The sequence below is a fragment of the Talpa europaea genome (genome assembly GCF_964194135.1).
Source record: "Talpa europaea genome assembly, chromosome: 9".
In the NCBI taxonomy this organism is placed as follows: Eukaryota; Metazoa; Chordata; class Mammalia; order Eulipotyphla; family Talpidae; genus Talpa; species Talpa europaea.
In genome coordinates this window covers 98,341,916-98,369,672 of record NC_140076.1, presented here as the reverse complement: position 1 = coordinate 98,369,672, position 27,757 = coordinate 98,341,916, and the positions used below count along the sequence as shown (strand labels likewise).

The following is a 27,757-nucleotide window of genomic DNA, read 5'->3' as shown; positions in this document are numbered from 1 at the left end:
CTAGGCCACAGTCTGGATCTTCTGGTACCTCAGTCTGATTCTCATTGATGCAATATCAGCCTGATTTTATATTTAGCCATTAATTCAAATTTTTAAAATTTAGGTATATTATGAAGTGAAAACCATTTTCAGTCATTTTATAGGGACTTAACATAAATGAAAATTTTGATCACTAAATGGAAGTGGTAATTCTTCAATTATCTAAAACATGTTTAACGTTTCTTCTTTTTTCTCATAATCTTAATCATATCCAATCCATAGAATCTTCCCCTCATTAAAAAGGGAAAAAGATTGCTTATTTTTACCTATTAAACTAGAAAAGATAGATGGCCAAAGGAAATGTATTAATTTATAAAAAATACTTTTTCATGCTTTATTCAATTTTGGGGGTTTTTTTGTTTGTTTTTTTGGTTTTTTTTTGTTTTTTTTTTTTTTTTAACTGAGATAACATTGGTTTATAGCACAGTATATGATACAGGGGAACAGGGGAGCTGATTCACACCTCGTCTGATATATGCCACCATATCAGACCCACCAGCAAAGCACCCACAGTCCTTGACCCTGGGTTCCCTCTCTCCTTTGTTCCTATACCTACCCTCCCTCCCCCTCTAGTAGCTTCAATTCTGCAGTTCCATTTCTATGGTCTATTTTTGTTTAGCTTTACTCCCTTATTTTGTTTCTCCACATTACACGTATGAGTAAAATCATCCAGTATTTGTCTTCCTTCTTGTGACTTATTTCACCTATCATAATCCCCTCAAGTTCTATCCATATAATCACAAATGTCAAGAGTTCTTTTTTTTTATAGCAAAGAAGATTCCATCCTGTATACATACCACATCTTCTTAATTCATTCCTCTGTCATTGGGCACTTAGGTTGTTTCCACAATTTAACTATTATAAATAGGGTTGCAATTAACATAGTAATGTAGATATCACTTCAAATTAGTGGTTTTGAATTCTTCTGGTATCAAAGAGTGGAATTGCTGGTGATTTTTATTCTTAAATTCTAATTCTATAGCAGATATATATTTTCTTCCTTAAGAAAAATTGTCACTGCTATATTTTCTTAAGCGTAAAAAATATTGGGTACAGAGCTTAGAAACCTCACATCACTATAAAAGAAGATTCTAAGTGTAGCATGATTAATATTGCAAACTATTTATTTTAAGTTTGAGAATCATTATCCATCTTCCCATCTGTATTACTTTTGTTTCTGAATACAAATTAGCATTTCCCCCAAGATTATTTTCTACATTGTAATCATGCTGGTGAAATGGTATTTCACACCTCAAGTAAAAGCCATATAGTGATTTCATGTTACAGAATTTTATCTGGGTTTCAAGAAACTCTATAACAGCATTTACAATTCTTCTATGCAATTTCTCCTCTTCTTGTTACTGCAGGAGTATGGAAAACACGTTCCTGGTTTAAAACGCTAAAAGAAAAAAATTGGCAGTTTAATCTGAGTGTTAGGAAAAGGATCACAAATCCTGCTATAGTATTTTGTATTTAAGCTAGTTTCTATAAAGGCCCCTGACATGCCCCCTGGGAGCTAAATATTGACAAGCATGCTTTGGCAATCAAGATCAAGCTTGTTGAATTAACACAGCTCAAGTCTTGCATTGACACTATAACCCAACACTGAGAACTCTTATCTTACCCCATTTAGTTTGGCTTTATAGGTGATACTGTACACTTGAATTAGGGATTTTCACTGTATCTTAAATGCTACAACTATGGATTAATTTGATTTGAGAATATACTAGTCCTTATCATGTTCACAGTAGAAATTTTAAATGAAGTGTAACATTCATTGTTTTCTCTCCCAGCATGGATTCAGAATAAAACTGACTATATACCTAAGTCTGATATTATCTTTCTACCAAAAAAATGTCTTATAATTTCCACCTCCTAAAAGGGAAAGAGAAATAAGAATGATATCATTTTTATTCATATTCCTATAAAAGAAAATGCATTACAAATTGCTAATTCTTTAGAAGCTTTGATGAAAAGTTAGACAAAACAAATCATGCAAGAAATTAAGATTCATCTATATTTCATCATGACTCTAAAAACTCAAATTGCAATCTTCCAATGGGGATAGTATTTATAAAACTTAAAATCAATTGTCTTCAAGTTCTAGAGGAAAATCTAACTGTTTTCCTTCTTGTAATAAGTTGAGGGATGAATTTTATTAAATACTATGAATAATGATGGTGGCAGTGGTGGTAAAAATTAATATTCATTAGGGCTTGCAATATGGCAAGCTCTATGAGGAGCATTTTATTTGTTTTTATTTTTTTAAAGATTTATTTATTTATGTATACAAGAACTGGGGTACAGGCCAGAGGTATGGGGGGTGAGAGGATTCACCAGAGACAGAATGGGGAACAGAACAGGCAAATCGACTGAAATATACTGCTGAGGAGAGCAGCAGGCAAGTCAGGAAAGGTCTGCTGCACCATGTGGGTAGCTCCCTGTCTGGGGATCGAACATGTGCTACAGTGGCTGCAGATAGCTTCATAGGTTGCCTCTTAACCCCTTGCATCACCAGGGAGGCCCTATGAGCAGCATTTTATATGGAGTTTCTTTTTAAGTCTATAGGGTAGTTACTTTGATTGATTCTGTTTACTATATAAGGAAGCATACTAAAGAGAGCTTAAGGAAGTTGCCTGCCATTCCTGGTGTTTTCTAAAGTTTATCCTTATTTTCCTTCCCATGGTTATTCTTACAGTCAAGGTAGCTAGGTATTTCTCATGTCCCTACAGAGCTCATGCCATAAAAGAAGAGATATGGATATACTACTCTCGTTCTAGAAGATGTTCTACTAGTGTAGAGGAAACAAAAAAGGAAGGAAGATGATGACTGAGGATGATCCAAAAGGATACCCAAAGGATGTAATATTTCACATGAACTTTAAAGAACGAGAAAGAGAAGGGGGGAAACATATCAGGCCACTTCAAGAGAAATGCAAAAATAGCAAGAGAAATGACAAAAGTGTGAATAAACAGCATATCCTCAAGAAACTGCCAGTTGTTAGTGATTTGGAAATTACTTGGTAGACACCATATTATGATGCAAAAAACTTGAGTTTAAATGTCAGAAACACACTTACCAGCTGATCACCTCTGTATCATCATTGTGAACTGAAAATAATATCCAAAATCAGAACTCACAAAGCTGTTATGCTGGAAAATGAGATATTTATGCCAAATGTCTGGCCTAGCCCTGCTTCTCAATTCTAAGAACACATTTTATCTTCTCAAGTAAATTCATGCCTATTGCTACTTTCAGAAGTAATTTTGGAACTACTTTCTCAAATTTCTTTATATAAAATAGCCTTTTGGTACAATTTCTTTTCTAATTTTCCTGCTTCCTATGGCAAGTTAGGAGACAGACACGATTTGGCTGTCGTGACATACTTTTTTTTATCTTGTTCTCAAAGAGGATTATCATAACTTCATCTCCACTAGCAAGTGTCATCTGGTACTTAATTTTCCCACATTTTCCCACATGCTTGGGATTCTAAAATGACTTTGAAGTGAAGTCAAATATATGTATTAATAATAATTAATCATAAAGATCATATGGAAAGTCAATGTTATTCTTCAGATTGCCCAGCATATAGAAGCACAAGGTTAATTCCCATTCCCTTTTTCTTCCTTTATCTTTATATTAAAATCCCCTTTCAGGGCCTCCCCGGTGGCGCAGCAGTTGAGCGCTGGGTTGCAAAGCTGCCCACAGCCTCGGCAGTGCCGGTTCAATTCCCGGCCGCCAGGCAAGGGTCTCACATGGTGCACAGACCTCTCCTGCTGCGCCCGCTGCTACCCTCAGCAGTGTGTTTCATCGGTCTGCCTGTTCTGCTCCCCGCTCTGGCTCTGGTGAATTCTCTCACCCTCCCGAGCTTCTGACTGTACCCAGTGCTTATATAAATAAATAAATAAATCTTAAAAAAAAATAAATAAATAAAATCCCCTTCCAAATCTACTTAGTAAGCTACACAGAAGAGAACTGCATTTTGCCAATTCCTGTTTGTCAAACCTCTTAGTCATTTTAGACTAAGTCTCCTCAAATTAGTAGTCATCTATACCCCAACCTACATCTCAGTGATCATTTTACAGGTTGTCAATTCAAGGTGACTGCTTATCTCCTCGTTCCTTAAAAACAGTATATGTATTCTTTATTTATTTTTTTAAAATATTTATTTATTTATTTGTTTGTTTATTTATACGTGCAAGCACTGGGTACAGTCAGAAGCGTGGGAGGGTGAGAGAATTCACCAGAGCCAGAGCAGGGAGCAGAGCAGGCAGAAGGACAGAAGTACACTGCTGAGGGGAGCAGCGGGCGGCAGGAGAGGTCTGCGCGCCATGTGGGACCCTCCTCTGGTGGCCGGGGAGCAGCCCGGGATCGAACGGCGCTGCAGAGGCTGTGGGCAGCTTCGCAACCCAGCGCTCAACCGCTGCGCCACCGGGGAGGCCCAAAAACAGTATATCTGTTCTTACTTCCATGCTTACTTTCAAAACAGTTCTAACGTGTGGAATAACTATCTGATCTTTCAATTTCATGATCACCCTCACCAAGGACTTCCTGGAACTTACCCACCTTCTGATCTCCATTGAAATTCTCCATTATGCTTGTTTGGCATTTTGATCTAGTATATAGTTGTGTTCAGTCCACAAGCCCTCTCTCCAGCAAAATCTAACTCCATTTAGGGTAGGGGCATAAGTCCTGTATGTATTTGACAAAAAATGGAAAGTTGCTTCTGAAAATAAAAATACCATGTTTTTATCAAAACTGCATATTCAATAAAGTATATCTGCCTAACTATATAAATTGCTTAAATATTTTAACTACAAGATGATTTTAAGATGTATTGCATTCTTACTTCTGTTACATACTTTTGCAGTAAATTAAAATGCTTTTAAACTATACTTTTAGTAATACTTTAAGTGGGGTACTCTTTAGATTAAATTACCCAAAACCACCTCCACTTCCTCTCCAGAATACTTTCATGATAGTGCTTGAACTTATTTCTATACCTTATTTCTCATATCAGTACAGCTTTCTATGTAAGTTTGTTACCAAAAAGATACAGAAATCTTAAAAACTAAATATTTAGAAACTGATGTAACTAGTTATAAAGCCATAATTATATAAGAGAGTGTTCTTTTATAACAAGAAGTCTTCACATCTGTCATCTAGTGTTTTAATGCCTATACTACTTATTAGCTGACTATTTCTATTATTACCATTCTACAAGCAACTGCCATTCTTGAAACTGATTGATGTTTAGGAATAAAGCACATTTATTACATGTTGCCAACTTCAGAGGAGCAATCTTATAACCTACAGCACTTTTTGCAAAGTGATGATACCTTATATTTCTGGAACTAATCACTGCTAAAGAAAGTAAAAGGATGAAAACATAATTATTTTTTTCCTGTGAAGACCTTTCATTGCATTATATGCCATTCAACTATAAGATGATTATAGTGTTTTATCTGCCAAGAATGACAGTGGTGAAAGGTAACTTTATATATATGTAGAGATATGTGTACATAACTATCTATCTATATATGCCATTGTCCATATTATCTCCCAATTTCAGCCTGGCTAGCCTAACTTGCACAGATATGGGGGAAGGTTGAGAACAAGCAACAAGAATTAAAACTTGACTTTTAATGTGAGCACAAATTAATGATGTAAAAATCTTCATTTTATTATTTCACCACTTCTAAACTATTATTGTACAGTCATCAGTCACCATTCTTTGAAGTCTTTGCATCCATTAAACCTCCTATACTTAATGCACTGACCTTTCTCAGTCATGCCACTGCTCCACCTTGATCGAATACTTTGTTTGTAGGTTCATTCGTCTTTCTATAAAACTGCTGCCACCACCATTAAGAGACAATAAATATAAAAATACTTAAAGATCTAGCTAGCACATAGTAAGGATAAATTGTAACTTGCATCATCATGCTCAATCTCATCCTCATCAGAAATTTCAGAATTCATGGTGCCATATGTCCATTATTTCCAAAGCTATTTTTAAAATAAGGATGTAACTAATATATGTGTACACTTTTACTGTTTCAAAGTATTTTCAGGATTTCATTTGATCCTTACAACCTTATGATATAGGTGTTAGCTTTATTATTAAAGTGATTAAAATCCAGCTCACAGTTGCTATTAAGAATGGGAAGCAGAGGGCCTCCCCAGTGGCACAGCGGTTGAGCGCTGGGTTGCGAAGCTGCCCGGGCCTCTGCGGCGCCGGTTCGATCCCCGGCTGCTCCCCGGCCACCAGAGGAGGGTCCCACATGTCGCGCAGACCTCTCCTGCCGCCCGCTGCTCCCCTCAGCAGTGTACTTCGGTCCTTCTGCCTGCTCTGCTCCCCGCTCTGGCTCTGGTGAATTCTCTCACCCTCCCGCGCTTCTGACTGTACCCAGTGCTTGTATAAATAAATAAATAAATAAAATAAATCTTTAAAAAGCAAAAAACGAAAAAAAAAAAAAAAAAAAAAGAATGGGAAGCAGAATTTATACCAAGGTTTTATGACTATAAAGTCCAGACATGGACTTCTTAGCAAATGCTTTCCAGTATTTAACACTGTCACAACCTCTTTCAGCTCTGGGCTACTATTCATAAATAAGATGTTTACAGAACCCAATTATACACTACACTATACATGGCTAACCAAAACATAAATAATGGGCTATATTTTTTGGTAGGTAACTCACGTTTTCTGCCTAGGTAACCTCATATACTTACCCAAATTCAAATTCATTATCCTCCACTGACCTTAGAAATGATCAGAGTTAAAGATATTAACCCAAGTCCTCTTGATTCCATCTACTTTCTTACTGTGTACCTCTCATTAATTACAAGGTTCTAAATTGTCCTTCTCTAAATGTGATTCAACTCTTTTACCTCATTTTCCATCTCTATAGTCTTGACTTAGTCCAAGCCCTTGTACTAATTTAATTCTTTTTTTTTAAAGATTTTATTTATTTATACATACAAGAATGGGGTTACAGGCCAGAGGTGCAAGGTGTGAGAGGAATCACCAGAGACAGAGGGGAACAGAACAGGCAGATTGACTGAAATACACTGCTGAGGGGAGCAGCAGGCGAGTCAGGAGAGTTCTGCTGCGCCATGTGAGTAGCTCCCTGGCGGGGGATTGAACTTGTGCTGCAGAGGCTGCGGTAAGCTTCATAGGTTGCATCTTAACCCCTTGCGCCACTAGGGAGGCCCTACTAACTTAATTCTTAAGTGACCTTTTAGTAAGCTCTTCACTTACACTTTGTCTCCTTCCAATACTATGCAACACTGCTACCATTCACAAAGTCTAAAATACCATCTGATCTGGAGATCACTCTGCTCAAAATTCTCAGAGACCCTTCCACTCCTGTGAAAATAAAATCCATAATGTTGAGTGTGAAGTAGAGGGCCTTGCACAAACAGGCCCATTGCATCTCTCACTGCCTTAGTTTGAGTTCTCTTGAAAGTCAAACCTGAGACAAAGAATTGAACATAGGTGGCTTATTTGGGGCTTGATTTTAGGGAGAGGGGAACATGGGCCAAGAAGAAGCTCTAAGCTACCATTTCAAATAGGACATTTACACAATCCCGGCTATGCAGTATTCTATGTCAATGTAAGAGTGCTACTCTGGAATCACAATTATGAACTCCTGAGAAGTACAGAGAAGGCCTGAGGCCTTGCATAATTGTCTACCTAAAGGCTGAGAAGCTGGAGCATTTATCCACTGGTGCCCATCACTCCCTGCTTGAGGATTGTCCTGGGAACATTAATTCTTCCACTTCTGTGGACACAATTGCACAAGCCTAGAAGGTTATCACTGTGCAGCAGAGACTCTGAGACAGAAAGTAGAAAGAAACTTAGCAGCTCATGAGATGGGACACTTCCTTCTTGTCGTTCCTAAAAGCTGGCATGGAAATGCTCTTAGTAGCTTTACATGAAATCAAAGGTGGTTGAGAGGATGAGATGTGGATCACGGACACCTGCCACACTCACCCTCCAGATGGCCCCCTTCCTACTTCTGCTAATCCATCCTTTAGGTCATGTACCTTTGTACCAGTTACTTCCAGCTCTCTGTCCTTCTGCTTATGCAGTTCTCTCAATCAATGATTCCCACCACTTCCTTCTCTCCTTTCTAAAATGCCACTTCTTGGGCCTCCCCGTTGGCGCATCAGTTGAGCGCTGGGTTGCAAAGCTGCCCGCAGCCTCTGCAGCGCCGGTTCGATTCCCGGCCACCAGTCGAGGGTCCCACAATGTGCGCAGACCTCTCCTGCCGCCCGCTGCTCCCCTCAGCAGTGTATTTTGTCAGGCTGCCTGTTCTGTTCCCTGCTCTGGCTCTGGTGAATTCTCTCACCCTCCCGCACTTCTGACTGTACCCAGTGCTTAAATAAATAAATAAATAAATCTTAAAAAATTAAATAAATAAAATGCCACTTCTTTAAGGCTTATTTATGTCATCTTCAATCACAGATGAATCAAGCAAGGTACACTACACCTTCCTATGAGTTGGCATGGTCATTTCCTCAGGTTTTACTGGAGACGTGAACATATATTACAATGTTATATCACCAATACAAACACAATAGTATGTTCTTCAGAAATCACAGTTCCCTTGGTGGTTTCTTTACTTGCTTTACCAATTTTTTAAAAGGTAAATGTGTGTGCTGCCTGATGCATCGAGTAATTGTAGGAGGAGGTGGGGATGCCGCCCAGATAGTAGCCATTCAGCTCAGACTTAATTTCCACCAGCTGAAGCTCTGGCCGCTGTAGGCACCCACCATGCAGCCCACTACTGCAGCAGGATGAACATGACCTTCAGGTGTGTCTCCACGCTGGGCTTGGGTCTTTACACTGCGCAGACGCATAAAGGGTGCCTTCCGCCTCAGTGTGGGGTTGAGTCGCTGTGGCTATGCTGCTCTGCGGTCGTTAGCTGCTGCTAGGAGGAGTTCAGCAGCTACTCCAGGGCCACGTTGGGGTAGGTGAACTGGTGGAATGTCCTCTTCTGCTGTTCCACTTCCACTGTCTTGTCGACTTTTGGGAAAACTTAATTTTTGAGATTGAGATAGCTGGTGGCACAGGTTGAATTTTTGGCCTTTTTTTTTTCCATAGAAGAAACTGGGATATAGGCCAGAGAGGGGGGGATGTGAGCGGATTCTCCAGAGACAGAATGGGGAACAGAACAGAGAGGTGTACTGACATACACTGCTAAGGGGAACAGCAAGCCAGACAGGAGAGGTTTGCTGTGCCTTATGTGGGTTAGCCCCCAGGCACAGCTCGAACTCAGGCTGTAGTGGTGATAACACTAAAACTTAACCCTAGGCCTGGTTGGTCTTTTGAGTTGAATGTGTCGTCCCAAAATGTGTATGTTGAAGTCCCAAACCCCAATGTGATAGGAGTAGAGGCTAGGACATTGGCAGGTGAATAGTTCATGAGGCAGGAGCACAGGTGTATAAGATCAGTGACCTCAGAAAGCTTCAGATTATAAAGTCTGCTGCTGTTGTGTTTGCTTGAAAGTGAAAACATTTACCAGCATATTTATCAGGAGGTCGTAGAGACATGTCCTGGAGGGAAATAATTCAGTCCTATCATATCATCTCGTTCTATCCATAGACATTCATCATTTTATAGGAAAATAAAACATTAGATTAGGCAAAACTGAAAGAATGCATAATCAACTATTATTCATCAGTCAATACTAAATTCATAGAGAAACATCATTCTTTTTATTTGGAAATCTCATTTACAAAAAGAAAATTTCACCCATTTGAACTGAAAATGAAATTGACTTCTCAAACCTACATAGAATTTTAGACCATCAGACAAAAAACACTCGGCTAATCACTTCAGTTTCTAAAAGGCAGCAGTCTAGTTCAGCGATCTAGCAAGGGACTCTGGGGCTAGCTGCTTGGGGTAAAAAGCTGCTTTGGATAGGTTAGCCATTTATACCACAATTTTCTCATTTCAAAAAAAAAAAAAAAAAGAAACGAGTATCTACCCCTCCAGATTTCTGTGAGGATTAAATTAGTTACTAATTGTACTGCACTTAGATTGAAGCGTAGCTTATAAGAAGTTCTATGTAAGTAAATGAATTTATGCTTATGAAACTGTCTTTATTCATAGAAGCTTTTTTTCCTAAAGAATTTGGGTTACATAGGTTATTCTAATAAATGGAGTCATGAAATAAAACATATGTTCTCTCTGTAGAAAGACCCAAACAATACATTTCATTCATAATTCGCTGTTCAGGCCCTCCCTGAAGTCTCAGAATTGTATAAAAGTGATGTCTAAATGGGTGTTGTGGATGAAGAGCCTGCCACATCCCAGAGCATTTACCAGGTGTGAAGCATCAAACCTCCCCGCACACCTTCTGATCCCAGCCTCCCCAAACCATGTGTTTTAGCATCAAAACTTGGGTTTTAGCCTCTGCATCTTGGCCTCTTGACATACTCTTAGCAAATGCAATCTCTTCTTTTTGTCTGGGTGAGTCTTCTGAAGTAGAAAGTGTTGAAATAAATGGCTTATGACATGTATAGTGTTGAAATAAACGTTTATTTTAACACTTCATAAGTCATGAGCCATTTATTTTAACACTTTTCACTTGAAGTGTTTAAATAATAGGTTTTATACAGGATGTGTCATCCACTCTGTTTAATGTAAAAGTGAATATGTAAATATATCCATCCATCTAATCTGGATTTTACACCCTTTGACTGCCAAACAGCATGGTTGCCATAGTTTCTGGAGTAACCTGAAATTAAATTTTCTGCTCTTTCTTTTTCAGTTGATAGGTAATTTGTTGATGCATAAGGTGATTGGACATCACTCCATTAATAAAGAAATGTTAAATATATTCTTTTTTCAGAAACCTGAAAAAGTGTCAGTAAAGACTAGAGTTGACAGTGAAATACATAACTAGGACAGATTTTACTAGGAAATGTCAGGAGGAAAAATCCTGGACTAGTAGCAGTTTGTTTGCAAGGTTATTTTTGAGCACTCCTACAAATATATATGCTAGCACAGTGCCTGGGACTGTATTTGTATGAACATAAATACCTAAAATACTAACTTTTTGATGCAAGGCAATGTGGACAGGAGTGTTGATTTGGGAGTCAATAATTAAGGCGGAATCTCAGATCTTTCAGTTCCTACTACAAGGGAAGATATTTAACCATTTTGAGCATCAAAGATAATAGCCTCTGGGAATTTTATGAGATTTAAATGAAATAGCATAAACAAAAGCCTTAATAGAGTGCTTTGCATATATTAGACCACTCAATAAAAGATAGTTATTATTGCTATTATTTCTTAGTAAGAAATGGAAATTAATCAAAACAACTATAAATGCTGTGTTTTTAAGAAGCATTTCCAATATTTACAAGTTTGTGTCTTTTTTGCCAAATAATATAGACAAACTGCTATTTTTATGAGCAAGAATAATCCACATGTTGTATAAGGGAATTTAAAAAAAATTGTTGTTTTGGAATGGTTTTAAGTTTACAGAAAAGTTGACAGTAGAGTAGTTTTCATCATACACTACCCATCCAATTTCATTTACTGCCCATCTGATTTCTTCTCCTTGAGTATAAGGAGTATTTTAAGAATCTACCAAAGTAATATATAGAGGTAGAGTATGTGTAGTATTGGTGCTAAAGTTTATTGTAAAGACTAGCAGAGTGATGAGAAATGAAGGGGTAAAAAAGACTGACATAATGAGATAGAAGTCTGTGAAAGACAGAAGAACAGCCAAAAGAAGGGACCTTCACGAAAAGAACAGGTCTTAGAAAAAACCTTATGAGTCTTGTCATATTCTTCTACATAACATAACTGACAAACTAAACCTGTTGAAAGAGTTAATTGAGACATGAACAGGCAAATGTTTACTTTTGCTTTCAAGTACCAGGAAATCTTTTAAGTAAAAATTAAAATCTGAGTTCTAAGAATGCACGAGAAAGAACACAGATACTGGTATTCATTTTCCATTTGACATTTTCCAATGTCTATAAATGCTATTGATTTCAAATTCTGAATTATTTCACTTCTGAACACGCCTTGTAGAATTATTACAATCCTGTTTGTGTGAGCTTGTAATTATTGATTGCGACATTATATTCTCCATAAATGTGCCATTGGAGAATAATTAAACTTGTTAGCATTTTGTTTGCCTACAGTCTTTAGCGTGCTAGCCCTGTTTGGCAATCACAAATATGTTTCCCTAGTTCAGTTTGTGTTAGCTATGGGACACATATCATTTTCTCCCTAAACTTTTCAGTAATTTGCTATTTCTAAATTTCAGATTTCAAGAGCTGCCCATAACAAGTTAGTGTTTCATAAATAAGAACTCTGGGAGTCTTGGGATTTGTATTTTGGAGTTTATAAATAAATGATCTAAAATACAATAGGAATCACTGCTGCCTGTGAGCATGCCTTTTCCCAGGCCTTCTTAGTTAGTGTAAAACAAGTATTAGTGTTACAAAAATGACATATGTTGGACTGTTGACCCTATTTACAGCAGTGCAGAGATATACTTGAAAAGATCTGAAAGTCTGGTGTACTCTAATATGATTTCTGTCTGCTTCTACACAATTACAAAGAGTTTCTGAGCTCTGTTGAGAAAACAGTATATAGCAGTTTAGTTTTGGCAAAGATTACTAAAATAGTCTCTCCCCTTGAGGCATGGACCCCATGTTCTAGCCATCCCTGTATAACTAGATTTAACACATCTGTGCTACCCAGTGCCTAATTCTGAATGGTCCAATGTTATTTGGAATCATTATGCACAATTTAAGCATTTGGATGATGAAGTGCTTATGGCAACAATATAAATTGAATGAGCATCTATGAATGAGGAAAAACATATGCATCACATTTCTACTGCGATATGTGCATTAGATACTGAATATATATCCTTTTTTCCACCAAGTTGGTCCTGATAATAGGCTGTCTCTTTTTCATGCATGCAGAAGTTAGCTAAATGCCATTTGGCAGGGTGTTGAATCATCCGGGGTTGCACACTTGCCAATTCAGCCTAAATATCCATGCCAATCAACAAAGTAACGACCTCAATTTGACAAGAGCCTGAAATTTCATCAGAAAACATAAAAGATGGGAAAAGTAGCAAATAGAGAATATTTCATTGCAAACCCATCATAGACTTGACATAAGCTATAAGCCAAATATTCTTTAAGGATTCAGTTGGGAAGATCAGTTTATGATTACAAGGTTTTAATAGCAATAACACCCTTGAGTGCTTGCTCTCTTGTTTTGGAGAGGTAAAGATATACTCAAATAGCAATTTGGGCATAAAGTGCAGAAACAGAAACTCTCATTATATGTTAACAATATTTGTGATCAGTTGATGACATTTTTGAAATTTGGCTCTGGAGTCTTCGTACAACAGTCAGAAAAGGGCCAAACTTCCTTTGCAGCGTGCTGGAGCTGTGCCTTCTGCACAGAGTGTGCTTAGCAAGCCTGGCTAATGCAGTGGTTGTGATTTAGATCTCTGGTCCAGCCAAAATACCTGTCTTCAAATTTGCATCATGTTTGTTTTCTGCATCCTTATTCTTAACATTCAATGTTTTCTCACAGATGTATGTTTGTATACATGCTTATATGTGATATATGTGATTTCTTTCAAGGTATTGCTTACAGAAAAATTTCATGGTGATTTCAAACTTTGAAAAGGCCAACGGCATCGTTAAAATACCCCATTGGGTAATCTGAGCCGTTGGATGGGATCACCAGAAAAGCCGAGCCAAATGATACATAACCTCTCACTCTCTTAAATGCCTTACGAGTGCCTGGCCTTCACCTCTTGTTTCTCCTTCTGACCAGTGTGTTTGGAATCGGGCTCTGCTTTGTCACACCTTCCCATTGGTCTGTCCACCAAAAAGTGCTTTTCATCTCAATATATTTTGCTATACTTTCATTCTTTCAACTTCTCTGGCCACGATGGCACCTGGGACTCTCCTGCTACTAAAGTTGGCTCCTGCCCTCCTCCAGATGTTATTCTTCTGCTTTTGTGTACTAATTACACAAGCATCTCTGCGCCAGACTCTCAGCTAGGGGACTTGGAACTGTTGTGATGATTAATCCCCAGCCTTAACTTTTTTCTGACTCAAAACTGCTGGCTAGGCGTGGTCACCTCACATACTCAATGAGGTGCTGAATTCCCTCTCTTCTTTTCATTGTGTTCACAACCAGGCCCACATGTCTCTCAGGGTGTCCATACACACTCAACTTAAAAATCCACATGTTTTCTTGTAGCAGGTGGAGGATTATTCCCCTGTAGTTCAGGGGCCCTCTTTTCCAATATCATAGTTGATATTGATCTGCCAGCACCCATTGGTGTCCCTGTGCAGGGATGACCTGGTTCCTTTGCAGGCAGCACCACCCCAATGTAACTTGACCACTACTCCTCGTCACACTCCTTTCCTAGCCACATATCACTGGGGATCAGCAGTGTATCACACACAACCCACTTACAACCTCTCAAAGATCCCAGTCTCCAGCCATACCCTCGATTGGTTGGGACATCCTCTGTCCCCCAGTGGAAACAGGTCCCTTTACTATAACTTCTCAGACTCTCACCCCTGCCACAAGACTCTCCAGCTATCTTCTCCAGGGCTGGAGCATGTTCTAAATTGGGATTCCTTAATCCTCCAGTAAAACAAAACTGATCCACTGGACCCCTGTCACCAGCCCTCGTGCTTTGCGCTGCTACAGGCAGTGGTCATGGCAGCTGAATACCATGTCTTGGGATTTACTAGTGGCCAATACTGAGACCAAGTCCACATTAAAGAGACCTGTTGGATGTGCCTTAGCTGAGCCTCCAGAATTTATAGGTTCTGTGGCTCATGGGCCTACCTCTCCCTTCCCCACACACTGGAATGGCATCTATACCTTGGCCCATGTTCTTCCCCAAATTGCAGATTTCAAGAGGGCCTCGGTTCAAGAGGCACAAATAAGGAATAGCTTTTGTTCTCCCTCTCCTGGCTCTCAGCTCTGCTGAGCTGGTGGCTGCTACCATTGTCCTTAGCATCACTTTACCACTCTTCAAGGGCCCAAACTCTCAATCAACTACAATGACTGCTAGACTCCCTGGCAGCAATGGTCCTACAAAATAGAAGGGCCTTAGATGTTCTCAAGGTGGGGTTTGTTCTATCCTAAGAGAAAGGTGTTGTTATTTTGTCAGAGTCAGGACAGGTAATGGACAATATGTGGGATCTTCACAATTTGGCAAAAGAATTGGAGGAGACCAAATTGGGGACATGGGGCTTTCTGCTGCCTGGGTGGTCTGTCTTCTCATCTAGATTCTATAAAGTTTCAGATGGTAATGCAGATGGAACCCCAAATGAACCTGCCAGCATCTTTCTGGACTGACTCATTTTCGAGGGAACCCCTGCCTATCCCTAACTTCCTTTCAGCAGGAAGCAAGCAGAGTAGTCATCACCCCTATTTTCTCCTAACAGCAGCTAGGGTTACCGCTCTAGAAGGGGATATAAGAGCAATTTGCAGAGGAAGAGACCCCCCTATGCACAGGCAAGTGGAAAATTACCAAGAAAGAAAGGAAACTTTCTATCACTCATAAAACCGCCTGTGCTTAATCTTCTTGTGGTCTATATCATTCATCTTCTTGGGAGCAAGACCAAGAACCCTGGAGAACAACAGACTATGATCACAGTGAAAAGCTTTCCATTTGCTGATGATTTCCATTGTATTCATTGACCACAATTTTTTTTTTTTACCTATTCTCTTATTGATAGACATTTGGGTGGTATCCAGTTTGGGGCTATTATGAGTAAGGTTGCTGTGCAATTTCTTGTATATATGCTTTTGTAGTCACATTGTCCTTCTACATGAAAACCTAGTAATTGCTGAGTCATAAGATAGATACATGCTTTATTTTTAATAAATTATTGCAGTTATCTAATTTATCAATTTATACACCTAGCCAGCAAAGTATGAGAGTTTTATGTGTGCCACATCCTTGTCCATGTTTACTGTTTTCTGTCTTCTTGATTTTCAGCTACTTTCTAATGGTTTGAAATGGTGTCACTCAGTGCTTTTCATTTGCATTTCCCTGATGTGAAGCACCCTTTCTTGTAATAAATATCTGTGTGTGTCTTCTTTTTTGAAGTGTCTGCTCAAGTTTAGACTATATTAATTAAATTATTCACCTCTTAATTATTAGCTTATAGTTGTATATTTTAGATGTGAGTCCTTTTTTAAAATGTGTGTAAACATAATTTTCCTAGATGTTGACTTGTTTATTGATTTCTTGATGAAGTACAGTTTATCATTTTATTTTCAAGTTAGGGACTTTAAAATCCTTTCCAAGAAATCTTTGCCTACATTAAGGTTACAGTGATATTCTCCTATTTGTCCCCTATTGGGATATTATGGTTTCAGGTTTCACATTAATGAGGTATTATAACAGTCAAGGTTTTACTTTTTTTTTTTTTTTTTTTGCCCTTTTCTTCCAAATATCCAATTGTTCTGGCACCATTTGTTAAAATGACTTTTTCCCCTAAAAAAACCTGGTGACTCCATCAAAAATCAATCAACCTTATATGAGGGTGCTATTTCTAAGACTCCATTCTGTTCTATATTCTAATACTGTTGTCTTGACTCCTATAGATTTATAGCAAGTCCTGAAGTAGAGAAAGTGACTTTCAATTCTGTTTAATTTTTTATGATTGCTTTGGTTATTCTAGATCCGTTGTTTTTCCCATATTAATTTTAGAATCAGCCTATCAGTTTCTTCAATGAAATTCTATTGGAATTTTGATTTGGGTTGTGTTAAATCTATAGATTGATTTGGGAAGATTTAACATCATAACAGTACTGAGTTTCTAGTCTAAGAATATAGTATAGTTTTTTATTCTTCAATCTCTTATTTTTCTCTTATTAAATCTCTTATTTTTCTTGTAATTTTCATTGTAGAGATTTAAAAATTCATTCTTGATTAATTTTTTTTTTGCTAATATAAAGTTTACTTCAAATTTTACTTTTCTGATTTCTTGGACAGTGTATAAAAAAAGTATATAGGCAAAGATAGAGTTTTACCCTAGCATATTGTTAGCTATAAACTTTTTATTAGCTGTCTTTGTCAGATAGAGGTGGTGAATCCCTTTTATTCCTATTTTGCTAAGAGTTTTTATTATGGGTGAATTCTGAATTCTCTTAAATGTACTTTCTACACCCTTTTGAGATGCTCACATGTCTTTTTCCTTTTCATTCTGTATGTGTGGTGGATTACATTCTTTGATTTGATATGTTAAAACTCATATTCCTGGGATAAATCCCATAATCACAATGCATTACACTCTTTATATATTGCTGGGTTCAGTTTTCTTATACTCTATTAGAGATATCAAGATCTCTATTAATGGGGATATTGGTCTTTAATGTTATTTTTTTTAGTGTAGTTGTCAGGTTTGGGTATCAGGATTATGTTGATATCTTAAATGAGTTGGGATTCGTTTCTTCATCTATCGGGTTGTCAGAAAAGTCATGACTTATTCTTTCTGTGTTTCAAGCAAAAATACATCATGATTTTTCCAACAGCCCAATATATCTGTAAGTTTGTATAATATTTGCATTATTACTTCCTTGAATTTATTAGAATATGCCAGTGGAAAATTCTTGGACTGGAATTTGCTTTGTTAAAATGTTTATTTTTAATTTCTGTATTATGGATCTATTTTTTATTTTGATTTTCGTGTGTGTGAGAGAGAGAAAGAGAGAGAGAAGCGTGCACTTGGGCTAGTTGTGTTTTGCGTTGAATATTTACATTTTATTTAAATTGTTGAATTTATTGCATAAAGTTACTCATAGTTTCCCTTATTGACATTTAAATAGTTTTGTTGAATCTCTAGTGATGGTAACTACTTATCAAGCACTTTCTCTGTCTTTGTACTACCAGCTTTACAAGATAACTTGATTTGATTTTGCCTGGTTTGTTTAGGTCTATTCCTAATCTACACTCACCTGAGTAACTACTGGTTTCTAACCACCCAAATGCCTCAGGAATCTCCTAGCATTTAGTTCCATGCCCTAAACGATCCAGGATTGCAGGGGCCACACTGATAGAAACAGTGTGGCTTGGTGACCACTGTGGGCCTTGGGCTGCTCCCTGGGATGGTAGGAGAGGTCTTCAGGCTGATGCACAGCCTCATTGTCTAGGGTAGTTGAGTCCCTTTAGGTACCTTAGGAAAGCTTGTCTGAAGTAATGCAGTGTTAAATTCTTTTCTCTTTCCTAATTGCTTGGTCATGTGCTCTGTTTTTATACATCTAGCAGACTCCTATGATATGTATGATGTTTGTTAAAAGTGTAAATGCATCTATGAAAAATAAAATTTACAATACTGACAATAGTTGTTGTATGGTTAGATGAAGAGAATATCTTCTCTTCCATTACATGAGCTCTCTGCATGGTGGAAAAGAGAATTGTACTCTCTTAATTGTAACTCTTGTCTCTCTTGACTGATATGTTCTTATTATGATTTTTTTGAGACTAGGAAGATTCTTATGCTCTGTAGGAAGACTGTAGCCAGGGACATGTACATAGACTATATATTCTCTTTAGTTTCCCCTGTGAGAAAAATGTTAACACTAAAAATCTGAATTTTGTGCCTCCCTGGTGTTACAAGGGGTTAAGACGCAACCTATGAAGCTATCCACAGCCACTGGAGCGAGTTCAATCCCCTGCCAGGAAGCTGACACACATGGCACAGCAGACCTCTCCTGACTTGCCCGCTGCTCCCCTCAGCAGTGTATTTCATTCAATCCGCCTGTTCTGTACCCTACTCTGTCTCTGGTTAATCCTCTCACCCCCTGCATCTCTGGCCTGTACCCTAGTACCTGTATGCATAAATAAATAACTCTTTAAAAAAAACTAAAATAAAAATCTGAATTTTCCTCATTTTATGATATTGTTTATTCAGACACTGCTGAAGTTCATACATACCTCTTTATTTTTATGACAAATCAATATTTTTAAAAGCCTTTTGAAAATAAAATATACAAATTGATGGTGGCCTCTGGGGAACCAGGGGGCTGACTATTTCCCTTCCTTAGGCAAGACTCCTTCTACCCAGATACATTGTATACTATTTCCCAGCTGGAGAGACTGCTTTTATTTTCAGTTCATGTAGGTGTTTGCACAAATATGATTTGTTTATTACTCTATCAGTAATTTTGCTGGTCTGTCCCCAACCTATACCAGATTTTGAGATATCTCAGTACTCAAGTCCAGGCCTTCCTATCCTATCCATCTCTCCAGAGCCTGCTTGAAGTACTGAGTCTCCCACCAGACCTCCCTGGACTGCTTCCATCTTCTGGGTCCTCCTACCCTCGGAATTTCAGCAGTTCTGTCATCTGCCCCACTCTGTTACGATGTGGCCCTGCACTGTCTGTTTTCATCTTATCTACTCAGTCTCATAAGCTGAGTAGCTGAGATCAGGCACCTCCTTTTATTCCCTTTAGCGACTACCCTGGTGCTAAATAAGTAAGTGTATTGGATACAATAGTTTTGACTAAAAATGATTTGTTGTTTATTTTATGCTATTGACATTTAGGAAGAAATTGTATTGTCATCTTATTGAGAAAGCAAGTACTAATACTCATGGAGAGTAAATATTAAAGGTGGACACCTCCTTTACAAAGTGCCTACTCAATTTGCAGAGTGCATTGATTCTCAGGAGGTTCAGCTGGAGATACTCATGTCCATATCACTATCTTTAAGAATTATCAGCCTGAAGAAAAGAACAAAAATCTTTGCCTTCTGTACAAGCTGGGTATCAGCAAAATGAGAAATGTGAGTCTTAACCACACATAAAAATATTTACGTATAAAATTAAATTTTTAGTGAAAATATTTACATATAAAATTAATTTTTTCCTGAGAATGAAAAGTTTTAAAAAGTAAAGCAAGTGCTGCTATGGACACCCTGACTGTGGAATTACCCAAAGAGTAAACAAAGTACAGAATTTCATGCAGAAAAGAAATCATGGTTTTCTAAAGAAAGAATAATGTAATACTAGTGGGTGTGGAAATTTTTTGTTATTTTTTTGAATGCTTCAGAAAAAAATCTTCTAATTATCTTGAGTACTCTGAGAGCAAAATGTAATTCTGGTCAGCAGCATTATCAATATCTGTATTATCTTCCTCTTTCTCCTCTTCAATTAACTATTTTTGTATATACATAGACTGGTAAGATTTTTTATGTGTTGTGTTAACATTTGCTCTGAACATCCTTAACCAAAATCACATGAGAAATGTTTATATACCAAGTACACTAAATAGGTCATGGTTCAGAGTTTATTTTTTTCAATTAATTTCTTTTTTAATGAATTACCATTTTCTTACATCCTTGTTAATTTTTTGACAGTATAGAATTTCTCCCCTCAAGTGTGGTCACCTTAGCTCTCCAACAACCAAGCACCCATAGTCCTCTACCATAAGGTTCAGAATTTCTTAGTTAAGGAAATATGTGTATTATTACCTATTACTGATATTTATAGGTAAGCTCATTATACTTATAAGTTATAAGCATTACCTGAAGTACGTTTTTGGGAGGCATCGAGGTCTCTGATAACCTGAGCATAAAGCCCTGAAATTTAAACCCAGCAGTGAATTTTACTTTCACATTATAAAGTAGTATTTTTATACTTGCAATGCTTTATTTACCACACAACCCTGCACATACTGTTTAACCCCTTGAGCCTGAATTTGCCCATCTGTTCAATGGGATAATGCATATGTGACTTGCAAGAATGTCAATAATATGGAAATAATCTAGCAGAGCAACTAGCATTTACTAGTCTCAAAATTACTTCTTTTTAAAAATAAAATGACATTGCCAGTTTTGAATTATAGTTGTTCTATCATGTAAAGACCAATTAATGCTTAAAAATTATGGATATTTCAAAGTATTTTATCACTGGCAACTCCTCATCAATAGGGACTTGAATAACAAGGAAGAAACTTACAGTTAAAATTCTCCTCCATTGCAAATGCTTAATACTGGGCCATATCTAAAAGTCATTTATAGTTTTTCTTGGAAACTCCATTTTGAAAATTATTACCATTTTATAAGTAAAAACATACTTAACTATTTTAAAAGACAGTAAGAATAGTTTCGTGCTCGTTTTCTCCTCTGTGTGGAAGTTACTGAACAAATACTATGATGATTATATTTTACATATTCATAGATTCATATGATTTTAATTTACAGCATCCACTTACATGAATCAACTTACAAAACGCTCCATTTTTGTTTCCAATGACAGTACATATGTGGTGGTATCTGGTATGAGAAGTAACCCTAGTTGAAAATAACAATAATATCCTTGTTTCAATAATTCTTTCTCTTTTGGTTGTGTCTTTTCTCTGTGTAAACATGTCTGCACCCTGGAATTCTTTCTAAATCTGAATGTCCTTGCTGTCCATACTGAAGAATGTGCTTACTGTACTGTTTCATTAAACTGCTGTGTTATCGGGTAATTGTTTAAACATAATGCCATAGCACTATCAAAAGTAAAGGTGAACTAATGGCATTTGCAAATGTCAGGGTTTATCTTAACACTTTTATTATAGTTTATAAAAAAGTAGGTTCAGGGCATTTCATGGCAATTATTTCTACTGAAATTGGTTATTTAAATAAATTGCTAATTATCTGAAGATGACAGTATTGAAAATGCTACTAATGAGTTGTTTAATAAGTATAGCTTGTGGTGGCCACCTACAGGTTGAAAATAGAAAGAGCATATAGACTAATTATCCTAGAGTTCACATATGAATGCCATATACTTTTCCCACCTACTAACAAATTGAAAGACATTTATCTATTCGTGCCATCCTTTAAATCTTGACCTGCATTGTTAGTTCCCAAGTTTTTCATAGTCTATGGTTTTGTTATATATCAAAATTCACTTTGTTTCCATATTCATCTTTGAACTATAATTCATGGATATAATTATTCAACTTAGGATACTTTTAGAGTGAGGAAACTATTTACAATTACATCATGTAATTACAAATAAATATAGATATAATAATCTGGGACTCTGCTGGGCAAACAGCTTATCATCAGTCTAGTTATAGTAATTACTAATAGAGTTTATCTAATTCCTAGCCAACAATTAATATATTACTAATATTCTTGGTTTATCATACATGGACATGTATTTATTAGTGATAAAATTTATTACCTCCTCTCTCTGTAACTTAATTTATACCTAAACAGTAAAAAATTAAAAATAGGGAAGAAGTATAGCATTGTGGTTTAAAGCTTGGTAGTGGGAGTCAGGTGCATCTGTATTCAAACAGTGAGCCCACACTTTCTAACTGGGTGATCTTGAGGGTGAGATATTTGCCTCCTCTGAGTCCTATTTACACATTTATAAAATTGTAGACAAAAATAGCTATAATAATGCCTTTGGAACAATATAGGCAAAAAACACTTAGGAAAACACCTGGCAATTAGAAAGCACTCAAAAAGGAGTCTTTCTATTGTATGTATTTAATGCTAACTTTTCATTTTAACTCATATGAGATGCTTTTCTGAGTTAAATTCATCACTGTTGGGCCTCTCTGGTGGCACAGGGGTTAAGTTTCAGTGCTGCCAAGCTATTGCCAGCCACTGCAGCATGAGTTCAATCCTAGGCCAGAGATCTAACTCATATCGTGCAGCAGACCTCTCCTGTCTCACCTGCTGCTCCCCTAGGCAGTGTGTTCAGTAGATCTGCTTGTTCTGCTCCCCACTCTGTCTCTGGTGAATCCTCTCACCACCACACCCACCCCCTGCACCTCTGGTATATACCCCAGTTCTTGTATGCATAAATAAATCTTTTTTTAAATAATAAAACTAAATTCATCACTGTATTGGTTAACCCCAGAGCAGGTAAAATTGCTCCTTAAACTATCATGAAAAAATGCATGGTATCCTGAAATTTTGAATTGGAAGAAATATAATCCAAAATTTCCAACAATAAAGAGATATTTTCTTTTGAATCCTACCTGCTAAGTATCCACCTAGACTCAAGGGATAGGGACTTCCCAACAAGCTCCTTCTGTTGCTGAATTTATAACAAATGAATGACAAAAAATATAAATAATAAAACCAAAAAGAAGACTTTCTTCATCCTTAAATTTAAAGACAGCTGTTGCAGGTGTTGGGATTTCTTCAGCCATTTTCTATATAGATACAAATTAAGAGAGAGAGAGATTGAAATTGAGATAGAAAATATCCTGAGCACCTGTTCTGGACATAGCCTACATTTGATAATATTTTCATTACAATATTGGATACAGGGCCTCCCTGGTGGCGCAGGCGGTTTAGCACCGCACTGTGAAGCTGTCCACAGCCTCTGCAGCGCAGATTCAATCCCGTCCAGCCAGGGAGAATCCCACATGGTGCAGCAGACCTCTCCTGTCTTGCTCGTTGCACCCCTAAGCAGGGTATTTCGTCAGTCTGCCTGTTCTGTTACCCGCTCTGTCTCTAGTGAATCCTCTCACCCTCTCGTGCATCTGGCCTGTACCTCGGTTCTTGTTTAAATAAATCTTTAAAAAAATATATTAAATGCAAAACTGAGTATGCTCCTGTGAAGGTTCAGAGGATAAAGTCATTGCACATCCTGTATATAAAAGTTTCACAGCCAAAAATATGTTAATGTCTATTTCTCTGTTATGAGGTTTATAAACATAAAAAATCATGTTTATTACATAAGTAAATCATATTTTTTAATCTAAAAAGAGTGAAGCAGAATAGAAGCATAGATACCAGATTTGAAAGTTCCTCTTCAGTACCTTCATTCTAGACACACTCCCTTCTCCAGAGATGATAACTATTCACAGTTTAAAACTCAATTATATGCATTTACATACTAAATTTTAGCAAAAATGGGACCATACCTTATATAGTATGTTGCTACATTGTATCACAGTTATTTCCAGATCATTTTGAAAGGTTTTCTAGGATATTATACATGGATGAATGATAACTCCTGGTAACTATTTAGATTGTTTTCACTGTTTTGCCACACAAAATAAAAACCACAATTCAAGGAACATATTTATACATGTAACTTTGTGTCCATGCACTAATAGAATAGATTCCTCACAATGGAGTTTTTAGATGAAAAAAACATATACATTTAAATAATGCAGTTGCATTATAAACCTAATAAAATTAATTTGCACAAATATGTGCATTTAGAATCATGATTTTTTGGAAATGAAATGACATGCATTACTAGAGGATCTTCAAATTTTATATGTAAGAGATTAGCACCTCTGAAATATTAGTGTTTATTCCCACATATTTATGTTAAATATTTCTTTTTCTGATCAATTTTCTCTGGCTTTGACAGTAGTATTAGCTGATACATACTTGTGAACCAGGCTGTGTGCCAGGTGCTTTCCATGAATTCTATCACTTAAGACTGCCCAAGTTGTTCTGATATTGTTACTAAATGTGCCAATACTGATATTGTTACTAAATGTGCCAATACTAATATTGTTACTAATGTCCCTATTTCACAGATAGGGGAAATCATCAGGTTGTAAAGAGCCCAGACAACTAATTGATTGGACTTTACACATGTTCTCCTAGCATTAGATTAATGACCATACTGATACAGTTTTTCTAAGGCAGAGATAATACGAAGATGAATTTCTTCATAACTGCTGCACTGACATTTCTCAGTAACAGCTGAAAAGTATGGACCTTCAGCATACGTCCTTTAAATAAACTGTGACATCAAACAAATCATTTATTAAACCTGATCTTTCCCTTCACATACAAAGTAGATGACAGCATTTATCTTTTCAACATTTTGAGGGTTAAGTGACACAATGTAGATGAAGCCCCAGTTTCTGTCTGGCCTATGGAAATCACTTCACAGTGAGTGCACCAACTCCTTTCATTAACAGCATCCTACACTTTCTGAAAGGAAATCCACCTCTTTTCTGGTACATAGAATGACTTCTGTTGCTCTAAAATAAAATGCCTAGAGGCTTCCTTGGTAGCGCAGAGGTTAAAGACACAGCACTATCAAGCTGTCTCCAACCACTGCAGCTGGAGTTCGTCCCAGCCAGGGAGCTGACCCACATGGCACAGCAGACCTCTCCTGTCTCACCCATTGCTCTCCTCAGCAGTCTACTCAGTAGATCTACCTGTTCTGCTCCCCATTCTGTCTCTGTTGAATCCTCTCACCCGCCACCTCACACCTCTGGCCTATACCCCAGTTCTTGTATACATAACTAAAAATAAATCTTCAAAAAAATAAAATACCTAAAGCATGCTAGGTACCAAGTTATCAAATATGAATTGACTGGTGAATAGTATGGCTATTGAATATGTTATGGCCATATTGAATATGTTATGAAGCAAATAAACATAGCAATAAAGATTGGGGGGAAAGTTTTGAATAGGCAACCAAATTAAAACATTTTCATGAACACATTTTTAGTTTTTCCAGTAAACCCAAACAGCAACAACAACATAAAATTGATTTCCTGTTTCTGATTTCTCCCCTTTAGGTGTCATATCTCCACATATAACCATGATCCTCTTAGTCCTTCAGTTTGTGGTTGAACTAATTTTAATCCATGTGTAAAGATGTATTTTTAAATAGCTGTGCTTCACATATTTTTCAGTATATTATGTTCATTAACATTTTAAACTTGTTTTGATGAAGTATACATTTTTGGTGCTTGATTTATGTATGTTTTATAAAAATCAATCTCTTAGCCCCTCAATCCTTGAAATTCTTGATTTGTTAATATTTTCTTTCTATTGATGATGTTAAAACTACTGTTAACAAATAGACAGTCAAAGTTCAATATGTAATAAATTTGTTATCCACTTAATTCATTATATTTAATTAATGTAAGCAAATTAAAACTACATTTTCTTTTGTATGCACAGTAAGAACAAGTGAGTATTATAACCCAATTTCTATTTTATTGCCAGCTAGAGCTATTAGGGAGTTTACTGTGGACTTAGCTCTAACAATTAATTGTGTAACAGTAGCTGTCCTAGGAGTCAAATGATTAGGGTAAAAACAAACAGAATTAAACTCAATTATTCAAACTTTCTGTTATCCCAAATTAGCATATGTTCCACACTATCTTGCCCATTAAAATTTCTTTCCTCTTCAAGGATTTAGTCATAGAAAAGCTCTGCCTCCTCTTTCACCCATAAACTGTGTTCTGAAGTTGTCATTAAAAATATTTCTCTATTGGTTTTGTGCATGCATCTTTTAGTTCTCAAAAAAATATCTTAAATATATTGATGCCTGACTTGAGATTTTTGTCTTCAGAGTTGGTTAATCTTACCAACATCATGACACTGCTAAGTGAGAGCTCTTAGAAAAGGAGAAAAAGAAGGGGAGACGTATTAGAGGATAGAAACTTCTATCACCATATAGGTATCATTCTTTCTCCAATTTGAAAATTAGATTTTATTGCATCACTAAACATACAGCAAAGACATAGCACTGTCAAACTAAATAAGTGCTCCCTCAAAATCAATTGTCCTTGTAAGTAGTACAGATTATAATAGGAAACACCTGTGTGATTTTTATTATGTGCTAGCCCTTTATACAGTAAAGCATTTAATTCTCAAAACAACTGTATGGAGTTACAATAATTTTCATAATAGGTGCAGTAAGATTAAGCAATTTTCTCAGAGTTCATGACTAGTGGAGGTAGGATTTGACTCTCTTGTTTCTCTAACATTGTAACTAGCTTATCCTCAAATTGATACTATAATTCATATTAATAGTACTTATAAAATGTATGGTTTTTAAATGAATGTTCCTCATGGAACACCTGACCCCCTTCCAAGAGTCTGGTAGTTTCCAACCACCAGCATCAAGGCAATCCTGTCTACCCATTCCTCCTACCCTCCCAGGTAACAACATTCTAGTGACAGAATCTAAGTGAGTTTTGGTGTTTTGTGTTATTTATTTATTTGCTGTCTTTTTTAATATTCCAATTATGAGTGAAATCATACAGTATTTGTCTTTCTCGTTCTGACTTATTTCACTTAACATATTCCTCTCAAAGTCAATACACACCCTTGCAAATGGCAAGATTTCATCTTTTCTTTATAACTGAATAGTATCCCATCACATAGTAGTATCACATCATCTTTATCATATCAGTGGATGCATTAATGGGTACTTAGCAAGCAAAATTTACTTTATTAGAGACAAAGGAAAGTTTTCCAGCTGGATCCAGAAATGTGATTGTATAAGTAAAATATGAAGAAAACCTGAATCATTAACAAAAGCTATTTTTCAGGATTTAGGGGGCTTTGTTGACAACCTTTGAAAAGCAGTATCTTGAAATAGCTACTAAGGGATCACATGCCATTTTGAACACTGTACTTACAGAGTTCAAATCAGAGGAGTGAGTTGAGACTACTGTGTTTGGGTGTTGAGGATCAATCACCTGGGGATTTTTTAAAAATACAAATTCTTGGACCCATCTAGGGCTTACTAAATTGTAAACTCAGGGAACAAAATGCTTCAATCTGTTTTCAAAGCCTTCCAGGCAATTGTGATACATTTTTAAGTTTGAGAAAACTGGGCTGTGATATTCCTTATGAAGCCAGCAAGGTGAAGAGAATTCAGTGCACACCACATGAACTACAGTGGATTAAAGGTCCTGTGGATGTTAAACTGAGAGAAGACCTTGGATATATTT

At 36.8% G+C, this 27,757-nt stretch overlaps 1 protein-coding gene across 1 annotated transcript in view; it reads left to right on the top strand.

The window, feature by feature from the left end:
- Positions 1 to 27,757, top strand: part of DPYD (dihydropyrimidine dehydrogenase) — a gene marked incomplete at both ends in the record, with an annotated part of 741,074 nt that overhangs the window by 568,092 nt on the left and 145,225 nt on the right. The gene's annotated exons all lie outside the window — the stretch shown is intronic.